The sequence below is a fragment of the Rattus norvegicus genome, chromosome 16, assembly GCF_036323735.1.
Source record: "Rattus norvegicus strain BN/NHsdMcwi chromosome 16, GRCr8, whole genome shotgun sequence".
NCBI classification, from domain to species: domain Eukaryota; kingdom Metazoa; phylum Chordata; class Mammalia; order Rodentia; family Muridae; genus Rattus; species Rattus norvegicus.
The window spans coordinates 60,527,033-60,545,432 of NC_086034.1; the positions used below are offsets into that span (position 1 = coordinate 60,527,033).

At 35.6% G+C, this 18,400-nt stretch overlaps 1 protein-coding gene and 1 long non-coding RNA gene across 5 annotated transcripts in view; one reads left to right on the forward strand and one right to left on the reverse strand.

Annotated features, from left to right (window-relative positions):
• Positions 1–18,400, forward strand: part of Sgcz (sarcoglycan zeta) — a 1,080,539-nt gene that overhangs the window by 163,315 nt on the left and 898,824 nt on the right. The gene's annotated exons all lie outside the window — the stretch shown is intronic.
• Positions 5,865–18,193, reverse strand: LOC120097546 (uncharacterized). Of its 3 annotated transcripts, XR_005495059.2 has the most exons (3): positions 16,489–18,193; positions 16,110–16,187; positions 15,601–15,742 (listed from the first exon to the last, which is right to left on the reverse strand). It is a non-coding gene; the product is annotated as an uncharacterized LOC120097546 (long non-coding RNA). The 3 variants fall into 3 exon arrangements; XR_010058729.1 differs by lacking the exons at positions 15,601–15,742; positions 16,110–16,187 and adding an exon at positions 5,865–6,151; XR_010058728.1 differs by lacking the exon at positions 16,110–16,187.

Genomic DNA, 18,400 nt, shown 5'->3' on the forward strand with positions numbered 1-18,400 from the left:
GGTCCATGACTGGCCTACCTGGATCATGGCTGCTATTTAGAAGAGTGGGAGTCATAGTGTACAGATAACTCCTGTTATGTTCTGCTGCACAGACTAGTCTATGAGTATGTTTCTGCAGTTTATTTATTAGCAATAAACCAAGAAGTGATATGTTCACATACAAACTATGGTAGTTCACTTTGCAAAATTGAGTCTTACAGAAGATAAATTATTTAAATTTTTGATTGCATTTTACTGTGTAGGTATGGAAGTGCTTACATGTGCCCATGCAAGAGTACCACAGTGCACATGTGTAAGGTCAAAAAATACTAATTTGTTTGACTCATGGCGATATAATTTTTGTTTAGTTCTTGTTAAGAAACTGGGTCTTAAAGCTACACCGTCTTAGTCCCTTTAATCCCCATTGTAAAACCTAAATTTTTCATGTTAGTTTTATGCTTCTAATGCAATATTTTGCAATTTGCTTCCTTTTATGTCAAAAAGATAAGACATTAATGATTTGAGACAGGAACTCTTAGATCTGTACCTCAGAACTCTGATAGTCATGGAGCATAATGACAGGTAGGTCATAACTAACTCTTAAGAACCTTACATTTCAATGGGAATGAAATGAATCGATGTATTTCTTTGTTTTAGATTTAAAGTTCCAACATATTTAAATAAAGTAAAGTAAAGCAAGTAAATATTAGTGAACAGATGCATCTATGTCAGTGTTAGCAAAAGATATAGCAGATGAATTCTTGTAGATGCTCAAACCTCTCTTATTAATGATAACAGAATTAGTGAAAGCAGCTTCATCCCCCCCCTTCTATAAACTGTTTGTGCCTCCTGAAACTTATGACAGAACGAACTACAGATAAAAGTACACAAAGACTAAAGTAAAGATCCCATATTGAACAGAAAGCCAGGTTGGTAAATGTTATATATTATTTATCTCTTTGGTCTTCTCCCCAAGTATATCATATCCTCTCCAGTTTTTGTCCTGTCTGTTCTTGAGACACTTTGAGCCAGATAAATTATTCACTTTCATTTGGATGCACTTGAAGAAGCTTTGACTTCTTATGAGTTAGAGAATGATTTGGAGAAGAAAGTAGCTGTCATCTCTCTGATCCTAGAATTAATTATATATGTATATATAATAATACCATCACAATAGAGGTTCTATTTATTGAATGTCAATGGGTTATTGGACCACATATATTTATTGACTTTGCAACACACTATAATTGGTAATCAGATCCATACAAAAAGAGGCTATTTTTCATAAAATAAGAATAGTGTGAAATTGGAGGGAAAATTTTCACTGAAGATCCCCCACAAGCATGTACAAAAACATATCTCTCTGATAGCAGTCATGAAAGAACATACATTATTCCTTTACCTCTTGTTACCCACTGCTATTCAGAACCAGCATTATGTCTCTTTGCATGCTTTTTATTCAGTTTTCACTATCTATCTATTTTCATTCAATCTAATTTGACTTCCAATGTAAAATCTTCACAGAAGGATGTCTTACAAAAGTTGTCACTGAAAATATTTAAAAATTCACTCATATGAATAGCCCTCCTTGGAGTTCTTTTGACAATTTAACATAGCTAGAAAACCTCAATATAAAAAATTACCCAAATGGGTATTTTATCACAGCAATACAAGCTACAAGTAAGACAGGATTTGGTACAACAGAAGAGACTATTTCTTTGACAGACCTGTTTGTTTTTGGAAAGTGCATAGGAATTTTGGAACTTTGTGCTAAAAAAGCCAATGATGGCTATGAGCTCAAGGGGCTAAACTGCGGGATCTCTGAAGGTAAGATTTTTGAGAATGATGCTGACGAAAGAGCCCCGACTTGTGACATTTCAGAGAGAAGTGAAGCCTCTACTTACGCTATTGATGTTATGTTTTATATACAACCATACCATTCTGATAAGCTGGGGATGATGAGTCAGCTTTCATTAACAAAGGTATCAGACCCAGTACAGTGAAACATTAGCCTTACTGAAGACAATTGATGCTGATTAGCAGGAACTAAAGAATCAGTCATGATCAAGAGCACACTAGCATCACTGAGGTGAAATCATCTGGAAAGTGTTTCATTTGGGTCATCAAACAGAAACTGTGCTCCACTACAAGCTAAGGCAGATGGACTTGGTAAGGTGTGAACATTTCTTTCTCAGATGCTTTCGATTTTAAAGACATTAAGGTGTCATTGAGAGCTGCTGAGTCCTGCCACTGATAAAGGTCATGAGAGGTCACTGACAAAGTTAGCCTCTATTGCAGTAGAAGTCCCAGGAGTGAAGGGTTATGAAGACAATTTGAAGATTGAAGCTATGTTTAAGTGTCTGAATAGAACCCAAAAAAGGATAACTCTGAGGGTAGGCCACTGGTACCCAGAGACTCAGAATAGTAGAAACCCTAGTAACCATGGAACGACTGTCAAGGATATCAGTTAAGTGTGGAGTGGAGTTGGCATGAATCTCTGAGACAAGCTGTGTGTCTTATATATTGCAGAGCTAGAGAAACGAACACATTTGAGTCCATAAGAATGTCATTTGGCTCCAGACTTCAGTCACAAATTATTTTTTACCCTGTGGAATTATGGTCTGATTTTGTCTCTGACTGTGCCCTGATTCTTTCTTGTTTGGTAAAAAAATATTCAATGTTTGTTTTTATTTAGAGGCGTTCACAGTTATGAGACCTTGGGTATTTTAGGGACCTCTTGGAGTTTTAGGAAGACTTTCAAGTTTTTAGGCTCTTTAAAGTGTATTTTTAAAGTGTATTTGAATTCATAAGGCTGTTCATTTTGAAATGTTGGAATGTTTTGTATGGTGATATTGATCTTAGTATGAGATTTTGTTGATAGCTATGAAAGGTTAGTTATGGTTTAATAGGTGATTGGTGTGCCAAATTGACAAGGGATTCATTGTCCTGATTAGGTGTGGTGATTTTGTTTGTTTGTTTCAAATATGAAATACTAGAGGAAGAGTTTCTCAATAGAGAAAATTTCTCAACCACATGCCTGCAAGTTATACTATTGGACATTTTCTTTTTTCTTCATTAATTTATATATTCTATTTACAACCCAACATTATCCCTTTTATTTTTCCAAGTAGGCCACCATGTTTCTTGATCCAATTGTATACACTAATGTTATTTTATTTTGACACTGACACTATCAAATCTTTACATGTTTTCTCCTCACCACTTAACTTCCAGATGTAGACATGGCAGTTGGTTTCCTGATAAGCCCACGTGCTTTGAGCCCACCAAGTTCTCCCCCTATGTGATCTTCTTTATCCATTGCCTTGAATGTTATCCTTCCCATTTTGGTCAGAGTTTGATATATGCATTTCTTCTATGCTTCACACGCATTTGTCTTTGACAGCACTTCATAGTTGCCTCTTAAGAATCTCAATTTTCACATGATCAAAATTTGCCATTGACTTTCACCCACATCATGCTTAAATGTCTGGCTCCTTGTTTTCCAAGAGCCAAGAATTATAGTTGATGTTACCTAATAAATTCTGTTACTCATTTATAAAATTTATTGTCTTATTCCTCTCTCTCTCTCTCTCTCTCTCTCTCTCTCTTTCTCTCTCTCTCTCTGTCTCTCTGTCTCTCTCTCTGTCTTTGTATCTTTGTCTCTGCCTCTGTGTGTATGTCTGTGTATGTGGTGTGTGCGTGTGTGTATTTCCTGTCTTCTCTACATTTCCACAACATCACTCTATTCTGTATTGTTTCCATCTATCATCTTGGCTATTTAAGCCTCAGTGATTCCCTTGGACAGCACCACATTCCAGTGCCCACAGTTTCTTTATTTTTACTTTGTGGCTTCCTACCACTCATGCCATGTTGATTTTATCCCTTATACTTTCCCATTCCATGTAGCCATTCCAATATCTCCTGAACCTTTGAATACAAAAGACCTTTTTGAAATAAATATCTAGTTTTTTTTTTTGCTGGGAATATTCAGCCCATGCAATTTACACCCCTGTTACTTTCATACTCTAAGCCAAAATGAATCTTGCATAGCAATCACCAGTTTCTCTCTTTATTTATCTTGTATTAAATAATATCATTTCTTTCAAAGATTCTCACATTACTTAAACTTATTTGTAGCAACACTATCTAGTATTCTGAATCATAAAGGGTTAATGTTCATTTAATATTTTAAAAATAATTTTATGATAATCTCTTAGGGGCACCAGTATTATAAAAATATCTAACTTAAGAAAATTTGTTGTAAAATATTGTTCTTATACCTAAATTTCAGGAAAATGATTATGACCTTCATTAAATTTGTATGAAGCAAAAATAATATAAAATTTTAATGACATAAATTAAAGTCTCTGACTGGAGATTTTTAATGTGTAAATTCTTGACTTGTATATTCAACCTGATATTTTGAAGTGTCTCTTCATACATTTAAGAAACAATCATCACGCTTCATAAATTATAATTATGCTTGAATATAATTTATTTTATTTTCATGACAAATATCCTTTAAAGCCAAATATTCACATTGTGAAGATCCACAGGAAGTAAACCTTAAAATTGAAGGAAAAGGGGGCATTACATAGATACATCCATGAAGAAACCAAGTGTGACAATATCCATTTCAACTTGTGTACATAAATGTTTTATATAAAATGAATCATACATAAATTTTAAGTTATAAATAGTAAGATTTTTGACTCTAGATTCATTTTAATAGTTTACCTTTGTATGTCTTAATGTTTTTTTTTCTTTACATCAGTGAAACTGAGAAGAAAGGCATAATTTCTTAGATGTTAAATGACAGACTTACAAATAATAAACATGAAATACTACCGAGAGCCTTGGACATCATATTGGTTATGACAATATTAACATCTGATTCTCTATTGTCATCTTTGTTGTCTTTATCCTTCCCCTGATTGCTGAGAGTACAGAGAAGCAATTAGACACCACCAGCAATGATAGGAACTGTCACCTCGACTCCAGTTCTGATGCCATTCTCCAATCACAGAACCATCCTCTTTCACTGGGCCAGGGGGAGACTACGTTTCGTTGCACTGAAAAGCAAATAAAGCTCCAAACTGAAAGGAACAGAGCCAAGGGAAGCTGAGACAAAGTCCCAGAGAATTCATTAGACAGATTTAGAGCATTTTTTTAAAAAACCAAGTTAATAATAATACTAATAATGGATACCATACATTGAAAATCAATAAATGTAAAGGACATATGGATATAAATGGAGAATGATAGTGGATTTCTGATAGTTATCTTCAGCTTTCATCAGTTGGTGCTAAATTATATTTTGAATAATTCATCTTAAAAAAGCTAATACTTGTATTTATTTTCAGAAACACTTTTTATAAGAGAAAAGTATTATTTGTGTAACCTACGAACTTTTTTAAGTACATAGTAAAAACTTTCATTGCTTTGGTTCTTAATAAGTGTACACTGGGAAAGTGATATTTCTCAGCCTATGGTGTTCTGCTTAGCATGGCAAAGAATCTAGGCAAGGTTTCTAGCTTCCAATAAATTGAATGGGGTCTTATATGCCTTTAATTTAAGTAGTCAAGGTAGAGACAGGTGAAAACCTCATGGCCATATCTCAGATTAAAAACAACAATAACAACAGCAACAACAAAAACAAAATCCTAAACTAATCTTAGTTGCTTTGTAGTGGAAATCAGTCTGAAGGTAAGACTCAACTTCTTCTTCAATGTAAATACACAAATTCACACTCAAATTTACATATAAATAATGTCCAAAATTATTTTTGGAGAACAACCTTTAAATGATATTATGATAAAGCTGAATATTGAATACACTGAAAACCTTCAGCATTCGTGTTAGAAAACAATGAGGGAAAACATCTATTGGCTTATATTTGGATGTTAGTTTATCTCTTTATTGAGTGTGCTGAAGTACCTGGTCCTTTGCTTTTAATTTGGTGTCTCTCTGGCCAATGAGAGACTGTCTGATTGTATAGCTTCTACCCTGAAGGGAACTGACGACTGCTCTGATTAGCCACTTTGTCAAATGTCAGTTGCAATCAATTTGGCTGATGGAAGGAGCCTTCAACTCTTGTCAGAGAATCAGTTTTGTCAGGGAGCTGAGTACCAGGATGCAGATCAATGCAGTCTGACTTGTTTCTTGTCTGAAACTGTGGGATATAAACACAAACAAGCATAAATAATTGATATTAAGTGGTAAGCACAAACACAATATTGGGAAATTACTCCATCACTCAGCTAGCTACTGGGCTAATCTCAGGGTTACACTCAAAATACTGTAGCACATACACAGAATGAATATATATAAACATATTATATCATGGGACTAAAATATGAACATGTGCACAGCCGAATTCATTTATCCTTGCTCCTGTCAATTCAGCATTATTATATTTCCTTATTATTATTATATTATATTTCCTTAATTCCTTTTTTTTTCTTTTTTTCGGAGCTGGGGACTGAACCCAGGGCCTTGTGCTTGCTAGGCAAGCGCTCTACCACTGAGCAAAATCTTTAACCCCTGCCTTAATTCCTTTTAAGAGAATACATGCATGCATATGTATAGCATATGACATATATGACATATTATATATCATAACATATGTATACTATATATTATACGACAAAGACAATTCACTCATAAATAACCTTTCAAATGAGGCTTATTTGCTATTGATTCTGCAAAGTATTTCTGGCTCCAATATCTATTGCACTTTCTCCAAACAAGCTTGCTTGCAGAGTGGTTTGTCCCTATAAAATCATATTCAAAACATGAATTGTGCTTTGTTTGAATTAAAATCTGTGTGCACTTCTACTGATGATTTTATTGTATGTAGTAACGTTAAGTGCAATGTGTAAAATGAAACCAATGCAGAACATCCAACTATTTTCTGCATACATAGTTCATATATCTACTTTTCAAAATGTACCACAATATCTCATATGAACCTAATCATCATTAAAGTATGTATTTAATTGAGATACAATATAGTCTAGCTTGAAACAAAAGTGTTACGGTTTGTTCTTACAATATACTACATTTATAGTGTTATGAACTATTCTGTCATGTATTTAAAACGTTTAGGATTATCTTCACAAATGTACTCATTATGCATTTTATCTCAAGTGACAAATATGATCTTATAGTGACAAAGCAAACTGCAAGCAAGGTTGTGTGAGGAAAATAAGATAGGTTTGGCGACACCTTTGCTTCTCATAAGACATCGGTTTTTTTACTCTTACCAAACCTTGTGATATCATGTGAAGATTAAGTAACCCCTAATCATCATTAGCTCATAATTATCATGATATTTTTTTCAATCCTCACACTTCCTAGGTGAGTAATTTTCATACAGAAAATACTCAGCCAACATTTTCCAAATTGGATACAGTCATAAATTGGAACACATCTCGATCAATGCTAAACCATCTTTTTATTAATCAAGAATTTCAGAAGAATATTTAAAGCTTTATTGTTTTACCCTATCAGGTGTGATTCCATACATGACATTGTAAACAAGAATAAACATTTATCTTAATCTATTGTCAATAAATGGCAACCAATAAGAGGAATTGGATAAAATTACATAGTAAATGCTTATCCAAGAATTCCCAATTCCCAATAGGATAATTAATAAGCTAATAAACCAAACTACAAGGTGAGTTTTGGACTAACTTAATATAAATGGGTAGACATACCAGGTTGAACTGTCAGAGAACTAGGTTAAACATTGTGCCACTACCTGACACATGTAGAACAAAAAATATTTTAAATCTGTAATTTAATCTCAGGGAAATAAAGAATCTTTTCTGCTCTGACTATAACACCATGTAACGGAGTTTCATGGGTTACTGAAATAGGCATATCTTGAATTTTCTAGCAAAATAGCTTGTTATATTGTGAAACATAATCTCATTATTATTCTAAAGAACTAGTTTTCTCATTTTTGAATGCAATAGCCTTTAGAGTTTTCCAAATACAATGATTGCAAACCTAACAAAGATCATCATATTTTAGAATATATATTTTGTATTTCATTTGTATTTTACATATGTTCTTTGATGGTTTCTAAAAATACATTTTAAAACTGTTAAACAAAGCATCCCATGCTTTTACTTTCATTATTTAATTTACCTTAGTCTAATTTTGGCAGGAAAGCATGTTTAATTTAAATGTATTTCAAAGCATCCTACTCATTCATGTTTTAAAAAGATTTATTTCCTTATTCTATATAAGTACACTGTAGCCACCTTCAGACACACCAGAAGAGGGCATCAGATCCCACTACAGATGGTTGTGAGCCACCATGTCATTGCTGGGATTTGAACTCAGGACCTGTGGAAGAGGAGTCAGTGTTCTTAACCACTGAGCCATCTCTCCAGCCTCTACTCAGTCATTTTTGATGTGAAGTATCTGTGTGACAAGTTACCTGAAATGGACTAGCCTGAATTTATCTATGCACAGGAGTAATTGAAAATATACAAGCATCCAAAACACTATAAATCTAAGAGAGTCAATTCTTTAGCTGACTTCTCTAATCCTGGAATGTATCTGGACTCTCCCAAGCTATTCTGTTTAAAGAAAGACATCTCTGTTAAGTTTTTGTATAAGAGATTATTAAACAGAAAAACTTCCCTGTCCTCTTTAGTTAATGAAAATCTCAGTGTTGCAAACTAGAGGTTGGGAAGTCATTGAAAAATATCTGCAGTTGGAGTGTTACCATGGCAATGTGCATCATGGGTTAAGTGTCAAGTGGTGATGGAAATTAGCAGAAGTAGCCAAGTATTTAGTGGGGATGCTCCACTCTGCCTCTGAGAAACTACTGACATCTGTCCTCAGTGGAGGGCACTGCGTTCATAGAACTAATAAACTATAACACATATGGCCTTAGATGAAACAAAAACTGTATTCTTCTCCTTTCCTCCATTTTGGATATATAGAATCAAACATCATTTTACTCTGTCAGAGTCAAGATTTCTCAGAAGTTTATAAAGCATCAACTTGTATCTGCAAATAGTTCCTCTACAAATTATTAGTTCTAAAGTGTATAGCTTTTTAGCAAAGAGGAAGACCTTAAAAGTAGCAATGTAAGAACCTGAATTGTGGGCTATGTACGCATTGAATATGTTACTTATGAAAGATGTATTTGTTAGCTGTTTAGGGAGAACATCAAATCTTGCTAATTTGGAGGAAAGATAATGAGCCATTCAGAAAGGAATTGCTTTGTTGATTACTTTGGGGTGCTACAGCAGACATGGCAGCACTCTCATCTGAAGTGTGACTTAAGCCTGCAAAAGTTTGAATCCAAAATCGGGAGATGCTCACAGGATGTTGGGCTCAGACGGGGAGACTCCCAGAGAGGAACTGCCAGTCAGTTGGGTTCTATGTTCCTTTCCTTCCTGCAGGTAGCAATGTAATGAAAATCAGGTTGTGGATGATTTTTATATTGGAGAGTCTAGATTGATTTGTAAAAGACTGTCTTAATCTCAGAATTCTTCCTCCCTCTCCACTACATCTTTTCATCTTTTTCCCTTTTCATCTTTTTTTGATGGATATTAACATTTTATTCATTTTTCCATCCTCAGGCTGAGTTATTTTTATTTATTTATTATAACTTTCTTTTTACAGTCTAGTCATTACCTATCCTGATTTGCCATCCCATAGTTCCTCATCCCATTCCTCCACTCCCCTATGTCCCTTCTAACTTTCACCCCCCACCACTGCCAGTCTTCCCCACTCCTGGGACCTTAAGTCTTTCAAGGGTTAGACACATTCTCTCACTAAGGCCATACCAGACAGTCCTCTGCTGTATATGTTTCAGGGGCCTCATGTCATCTAGTGTATGCTGCATGGTTGGTGGTTCAGTGTCTGAGAGTCCTCAAGGGTCCTGATTAGTTAAGACTTCTGGTTCTCCTATAGTGTTGCCCTCCTCCTTAGCTTCTTCCAGCCTTTCTCTAATTCAACCACAGGGGTCCCTGACTTCAGTCTAATGGTTGGGTGTAAGTATCTGTATCTTGGTCAGCTGCTTGTTGGACCTCTCAGAGGACAGCCATGCTAGGCTCCTGTCTGTAAGCACACCATAGCATCAGAAATACTGTCAGACTTTGGAACCTCCCCCTGAGTTGGATGCCAAGTTGGACTGGTCACTAGACCTCATTTCCCTCAGTCTCTTCCCCATTTTTGTCCCTGAAATTTGTCTAAACAGAAAGAGTTCTACATCAGAGCTTTTGACTGTGATATGGCAACCTTATCCCTCTATTTGATGCCCTGTCATTCTTCTGGAGATGAACTCTTCAAGTTCCCTCTTTCCACTATTGTGTACTTCATCTAAGGTCCCACCACTTGAGTCCTGAGAGTCTCTCACCTTCCAGGTCTCTGGCACATTCTGGTACCCTACCTCCCACCTCCTAAGGTAGCATACTTCCATCCATTCTGCTGTCCCTCAGGGAGTCTCCCCTGTTCCCTGCATCCAACACCTGATCTTGTTCCTCTTTACCCTTACCCTTCCCCTCTCCCACCCAGGTCCCTCTCTCCATCTGCCTTCCTTGATTGCTTTCTTCTCCCTTCCAAATGCCATTGAAACATCCTCCCTTGGGCTTTTCAGCTTGTTAACCTTCTTGAGTTCTATGGATTGTATCCTGGATTGTCTGTACTTTTTTGCTAATTATTAATGAGTACATTATATATTATATAGTACATTATAAATTATATATAATTATATATACACACGTATATTATATACTATATAGTAACTAAGTAATGAGTACATACCAACAATAACCTTTTGGGTCTGAGTTACCTCACTCAGGATGATATTTTCTGGTTTTATCCATTTGCCTGCAAAACTGATGATGTCCTCATTCTTTTTTTCTAATTCTTTTCTATTGGATATTTTATTTACATTTATTTTTCTTTTTCCTGTATTCTTTAATTTTTTACTAGATATTTTCTTAATCTACCTTTTGAATATTATTTCCCTTCCCGGTTTCCCCTCCGGAAGCACACTATCCCATACCCCTATTCCCTGCCTTCATGAAGGTCCTCCTCCACCCAGCCAACCAATCCCTCCCACCTCCCCCTCCCTCTCATTCTCCTACACTGGGGTATTACGTCTTCACAGGACCAAGGTGTTCTCCTCTGATTGATGCCTGACAAGGCCATCCTCTGCTACATATGCGGCTGGAGCTATGGGTCCTTCCATATGTAATTTTTGGTTGGTGGTTTAGTCCCTGGAAGCTCTGGGGTGTCTGGTTGATTAATGTTGTTCTTCCTAGCTACCCAGTCCTTTCTCTAACTCCTCCATCGGGTTCTCCATGCTCAGTTCAGTGGTTCAGTGGTTGGCTGTGAGCAACTGCCTCTATATATGTCAGGCTCTGGCAGAGGCTCTCAGGAGACAGCTATATCAGATTCCAGTCAGCAAGCACTACTTGACATCTGCAATAGTGTCTGAGTTTGGTGTCTGTATATGAAATGTTACCCAGGTGGGGCAGTCTCTGCATGGCCTTTCCTTCAATCTCTGCTCTACACTTTGTCTTTGTATTTCCTTCAGACAGGAGCAATTCTCTGTTAAAAATTTGGAGATGAGTGAGTGGCCCCATCTCCCAATGGGGGCCTTGCCTAACCTCTAGATATGGTCTCTACATGTTCTCCCTCCCCTTTGTTGTGCATTTCAGCTAATCTCATCCCCATTGTGTCCTGGGAACCTTTTGCTTTCCTGACATTTGAGATTTGCTCTTGGCTACCCCACCAGTTCCCCTGCACCATTGCTACACACCTCTTTTCAAATTACTTACCTTCTATATACCATCCAAGTCTGCTCCCCTCTCCCCTCCCCCTCTGTCTCTTCCTCCCAGGTCTCTCCCACCCTCTACCTCCTGTGAGTATTTTGTTTCCTCTTCGAAGAAGAACTAAAGTATCCACATTTTGTTCTTCCTTCTTCTTGAACTTCATGTAGTCTGTGAATAGTATTGGGTATTCTGAGCTTTTAGGTTAATATCCACTTAACAGTGAGTGCATAGCCAAAAATAACCCAAGAACTATAAACATGAATTTAAAAACTATTCTCCCTTTGCAGTTTTCCATGTATTGAATGTGCAGCATTGTCTCAGGGTCATAATTGAAAGGATATGAAGGGTTAGATCAGGGCAGCAGCTAAAAATAAACAGAATCTATTCTGGTGTGCCTGAGGCTTGGTCTCCTTGGCTAATCTTTTCACAGGCTTTAGTTTTTTGTGTTTTAGATAGACAGAATCTATACTTCACTGATGTTGGAATTGGGGCCATCCAGGTCTGCTCCTTCAAGGATACAACACCTAGAAAATCTTTTGATCAGAGACATTTCGATCTTAAAATAAAATTGGTTTATTCGTGTTTTATACCAAGAAAAACTATAAAATGCTAAAAGTAAGAATGTATATTTCCATGACATCTATCTCAAACTGAGGTGGAAGGGCTTTGGCAATTTGCATATTGCTATCCAAAGAAATTATGTACTTAACTCAAACAATATAAGGAAATCCTTGTAAAAAATCTTAAGATTGGGACTGAAATGATGACTTAGCAGTTAAGAATGGTTATTTGTCTTACAGGGGATCTCTGCTGGTTCCCAATGCTAAGGATGGGAAGCTCACAACTGCTCCAGCTAGAATGGGTCTGATACCTTCCTGATTGCTGGGCTTCAGCACCTCACATGCATATATATATATATATATATATATATATATATATATATATGTTTGTGTGTATACACAAATGATTATATATATGATTATATATATATATATGATTATATATATCCCAGAAGACATTACTTCATAGTTGTTTTAAATAATATTTGGTTAAAGTTTTGATAACATCATACAATGTGTTTGCCTATTTCTCCCTTACTGCCATCTGAACCTCCACAGGGAAGTCCTTAAACTCAGGACTTGTGAGACAATACCAATTAGAATGGATAAATTATTAAATAACAAAAGCTGGATTGCAATAAAGTAATTTTTATCCTCTCTGGAAGATATAGTTTTTCTTTTTTTGTGTATAATCAAAGGAAATTCTTTAATAAGAAATAAAATACACATTGCTTTATCACATTAAATATTTACAGACATATTTTTCTTTTTTTGAAATTTTATTTTATTTTATCTTATTTCTTTACACTCCAGAATTTATTCCCATCTCGGGCCATCTTCTGAAAAGTTAAATGTATTAGCCTATTTATATATATTTTGAAGCACATTATATTTTATACTATGTAATATATGATGTATATTATATTTGCTATTTCAAACCTGTCCTGAGTACTCACATAGTCATGAATATATTGATCTCGTAAAATGTAAATATATTTTTCTATGATTGTAATAGTGGACCACATAGTCGTGCATATACTGACCATACCAATTAAAAATTTTCATATTTATGACTTATTAATGTGAAATAATTTTAAATGATATCTTCAGAAAAAGACTATATTTTCTAATAATTAAGTAATATTTCTACTTCATATGTAAACAATGTTCTGAAGGTAAGCAGCATTTCACACTGATACAGTGAATACCATTTAGCTGGTTGGTCTTTTTTATCACTTCATTTATTATGTCCAAGGTGATGACTTTATATCTCATACATACATCTCATTTTATCAATATTTCTTCTGAATTAGTATTATATATTATTGTAAAAGGTTTTATAAAATTAAGCAGTCTGCAATTTTATCTATTTTTTTTCAGATAATGTGGGTAAACTTCAAACACAACTTCTCTTTGGGTGTGCTTGAAGTATTCTGTGACTCCTTAGAACAAGACAGCCTTTTCCAAGACTGTATAGCATTTCCTGGTTTATATAAAAAAATTCTTTATGTGAAAATAATAGCATTTAAAAGAAAGAAGTTTACCTAAAGGAAATCACACTCTCCTTTTACTGAGGAACTAAATATGTTCAACAGAGTAGTCTTGGGAGATGAAGGGGGGGTTAGTTAGCTTTACATCATGTGCTGTTGCTGTACACCTTAATAACTTAGGAGAAAAACATAACAAGACTGGTGTCCTATGCCTGTGAACTACTGCTTTCTTCAAACCAACAACACTTAGACACCTGTGAACTAAATTGGATCTAGCCACATAACTTTTAAATAAATTTATTATTATATGATCTTAGATTGCAGCACATATGTGAGTTAAATGAGAGAACCACCTCACCTATGTGAGACTAAATTGACATCTGCAAGATGTGTAGTTGTGTGCTGGTTATTTATTTGTTGTTAAATACATCAAACATATGAAGTTTAAATTCTAATGGGGACATAATCTGTGGTTTTAAATGGTATTTAATAGAGAATTTATGATCCATCAAAAATTTTAATATGAGCAAAAGGTTACACATAAAGTATGAAATCCAAATTTATTATGCAATATACATATTTATACAAAGTAGATATAAATATATAACTAATATTCAAATATCTGCTTCTGAAAGAAATATCTCTTTAATTGATTTCATCAGAAAATAATATATATAGACAGTATACATAAATAAATGGTATATATAAATAAATCAGTTTTAACATTTAAATAATATAAACCAGCTCATGACTTTGAAAGAAAGTCTGGAGATGTAAATCTTATTCATCATATTTTACTAATACGCATTAGTGTATTTTTAGTAATAAAAAGTATATTTTATATTCCTTTAACAGCATTTTTATCTCTTCTTTGAAAATATGTCTTTCAGTCTTCTGCTATTTTTTGACTGTGTGTTTGTGTGTATATGTGTCCATGTGGGTCTCCATGTCTACATGTGTGTGTCTTTGTATTTATGTCTGTACCAAATGTAGCATCTTATGAGAATGAAGGGCTCCTTCCTTTAGCTTGATTCAGAGGTCTGAGTAGAATACTCAATGTCCTCCTCTATTACCCTCTTCCTATTACCATGAGGCATGATCTCTTCCTGAGTCAAATACTTGCACGGTGGCAAAGCGGGACAGCTAATCTCAGTCCCCCCGTGCTGGTGTTGCAGTTGAACCCAGCCAGCTTGGAGATGACTTTTAAGTGGGTGCTGAACATCTCCGTGTTTCCAAATCAAGACCTATAACTCACTGAGCCATCTCCTACTGTCCCATTGCTCATTTTTACTTGAATAATTTGCTGTCTTGGTACTGATTTGGCTGAGTTCTCAATTTGGCTTATTAGCTGCTTGTCAGCTCTGTGATTTATAAATGCTTTATCCTCTTTCTTAATTATCTCATTAATCTGAATGTTTCCTTAAACACAGAGTTTTCAATAGATGCAAATTCAATGGTTTATTTTTGCTGTCATTGCTCATGTTTTGGGAGTCATATAAAAATTGCATTGCCCACATTGCTTACAATTACATCACACTAATGTAGAGGAGCTCTTTCTTATGCCTTTAGCGGTTTCACAGCTCCCACATTTAAGTCTTTAATTCTTTTTAGTTGACCATCTCATATTAGATAAAGAGCAACCTTCAGTCTGCCTGCAAGTGTCCAGTTTTCTCGCAGAATGTGTTACAGACTTCAGGTTTTTTATTTTTTCCTATTGAAGCTCTCAGATGCTTTGTCAAAAAGAAATCGATTATACACGTGTAGATTTGTATCTCAGCTTATTATTCTGTTCCATTGTCCTGTGAGACTCTGTCTTGTGCTTCTGTAAAACTTTTATGCAACTTCCTTTGTATTTCTGGCAGGAATGTTATTCCGATAGAATTTGCCTTGAATCGCTCGATCTCTGAGTGGCAAAGAAAATTTAATAATCTTCGGTCAGTGTCTGGTCATTTGATACCTTTTGAAATTGGTGATTAGGACTTACACACACACACACACACACACACACACACACACACACACACACACACACACACACACTACAATTTCCTATTAGGCACTTTCTGAAACTGACAGTCCACATTGCCTGACTTAATCACAGCTGTATTTACTTTACTTTGAGGAGTAAATTTTCTGTCCTAGTTAGGTTTCCTCCTCTTCTTCTTTTTTTTTTTATTTTAACTGATTTAATAAATACCCATGGGGAACAACTTAAGGGACTAGATTTCATTGACTCATGGCATCAGAAGTACAATCAAGAGAAGACTTACCCCACCGTTTTGCATTCTATGGTGAAAAAAAATGTTGTCAGGGATGTTTGGTAGCAGAAGTTGCCATCATCAAAGCTGCTAGAAAGTGAGAGATAAGGAACCAGAGGCTAAGAGGTTGGTGGAAGGACCAAAATCCAGTGGCCTACTTTCTAAAACTTGGTCCACAACTTGCTATTTGCAAAGAATAGCATGAGAAAGCTAGGAATTCATCAAAGTATTGATGAGGTCAGAGTCCTTAGGGTCCATCCACCGCTCACAGATTAAACCCTACCAGCTAAAATGTAACATAAGAATCTCATCATACCCAAAACATAACTTAATTATATTTTTCATTTCTAAAACTCAGGATCTGTGTGAAGCCTTACTTTTCCCCTCTTACCTTCATTGTGTCTCATCTCTTTCTCCATTCTCAATCTTTCTTCCTCTCCCATTTTTTCTTCTTCTTACTAGACTTGTTTTACATCTTTGCTGGAATATGTCTACTTTTCCCACATCAGCTACTTAAATATCATTCTACCATCTTGATGGAATAATGTCTTCCTACTTTTTCACGTTCCGTATTCATTGTTACGATCTGTATTTAAAGGCATTAGAATTTATTCTAGATACGCAGACTACCTTTCTCTGTGAGAGCCGTTCACTTGTTTCCCTATCAGGATATTCTACTGTAGCCATTTAGCACAGCCCACAGGTTTGCTTCTCTAGGGATCTTTTAGCACGATGGCTTTGCCGTCAATGGAAACGGGATTAACCGTTCTGACTCGATCAGTGGGGATGAACATGAAGTCTATATCCTCACAATATGAACTAAAGACACACTCTAAGTTGATCTAGTACTAGGTGAGCCGTAAGCCTGAAAATTCTGAAACAAACTAGATATTATGGAGTTCAAGTTTTCAGACATGGATGGAGTCTAGGTCAATGCAATCTGTTCTGGAAATTGTGTGTGAAAGAATGATCTCAGAGCCCCTGTGTGAGGTAATAATTGGGACTCCTATGAAAAGGATTTACGGGGGCCGAATGGCTGGCAATATATTAAAGTTGGTATGAAGAACTAATCTGTAACTTCAGATCGCAGATTCTAGCCTTGTGTATGAAACTGTGGGTGCTTTCTTGGGAAGTGGACATATGGAAGGTAATGTGGAGATCTGACGCATTAAATTCAGTCTGTAGACTGGGTGAATACATGCTTACTTAGGGGCTAGATCCATGAGAAGTAGCTTGAAAGCTATTGCTATAGTAGACGGCCTCACCTTAGGAGTCTCACTGGGACAGGGCTGTTTAGGAGTCTCACTGGGATAGGGTTGTTGCTAAGGTTAAACCCTGCAGTTCAGGTTCTGCTTCTTTCCCTGGGGTTGGGGTTATCATCTCTGTGTTGTGAGTGTAGATGGGGAAGGGATGTTTCCTCTTTACATCTCTACTTCTGACCCTCTTCAAATACATCTTTCCACATATTAACATGTTACTTAAGAGCAAGAATATGTTCTGAGAAATACCTGTTAGATGGCTTTATGACTGTGGAAACTCCAGAATGAGGCTTTCCCCAAATAAGTAATGAGTAGATCAGCCACTCTAGGTAGCCCCATGGTAATCAGGAAATGACAAACAGGATGTATGTAAAGATACCCAAAGCATAATGCAGAACACTACTTTAAATTTTTAACCTAAATAGAAGAATGCTGTGAAATGCTGGTATAAAAGCTTAGTACAATAAGTATATGTGCTAATAATAGCAATTTATCATAAGTGTCATTATTAACATGTATGAAATATTTACACATTTATCTTGCTATACTTTTTATGACATGGAATATGGTGTTTTGTTTATCTGGGCATCTCCACAAATAGTACAGCAACCCCTTTGCCTTTGTGCATGATGTTAAGAAGGGCAAAATATAATTGGATGGAGCTGAAAATAAGCATTTGAGTGAGGTAACCCAGATTCAAAAAGGCAAATGCCACATGTTCTCTCTCAGATATAGATGCTAGTTTTGAATCTTTAGATATGTGTGCTTAAATGGGAAGGTTCATAGAAGACAGGAAACTAATAAGGGGCCATTTGGGAAGATTTCAAGAACACAAGGCCAGGATTAAGAATTGGGGAAAATGAGAAAGATGCAATAGGAAGGACTTAATGGGTGTGGAATTAGGGGTCATGGTAGAGGACAGAGCATGAGAAGAAGTAATTAAAACTGGAAACCTTCAAAGATGCCATATGGAAACATAAATAGATATATGGTTAAAACATATTAAAATGGTTTGAATTGTGCTACTGTATAACAAGAGTGTGA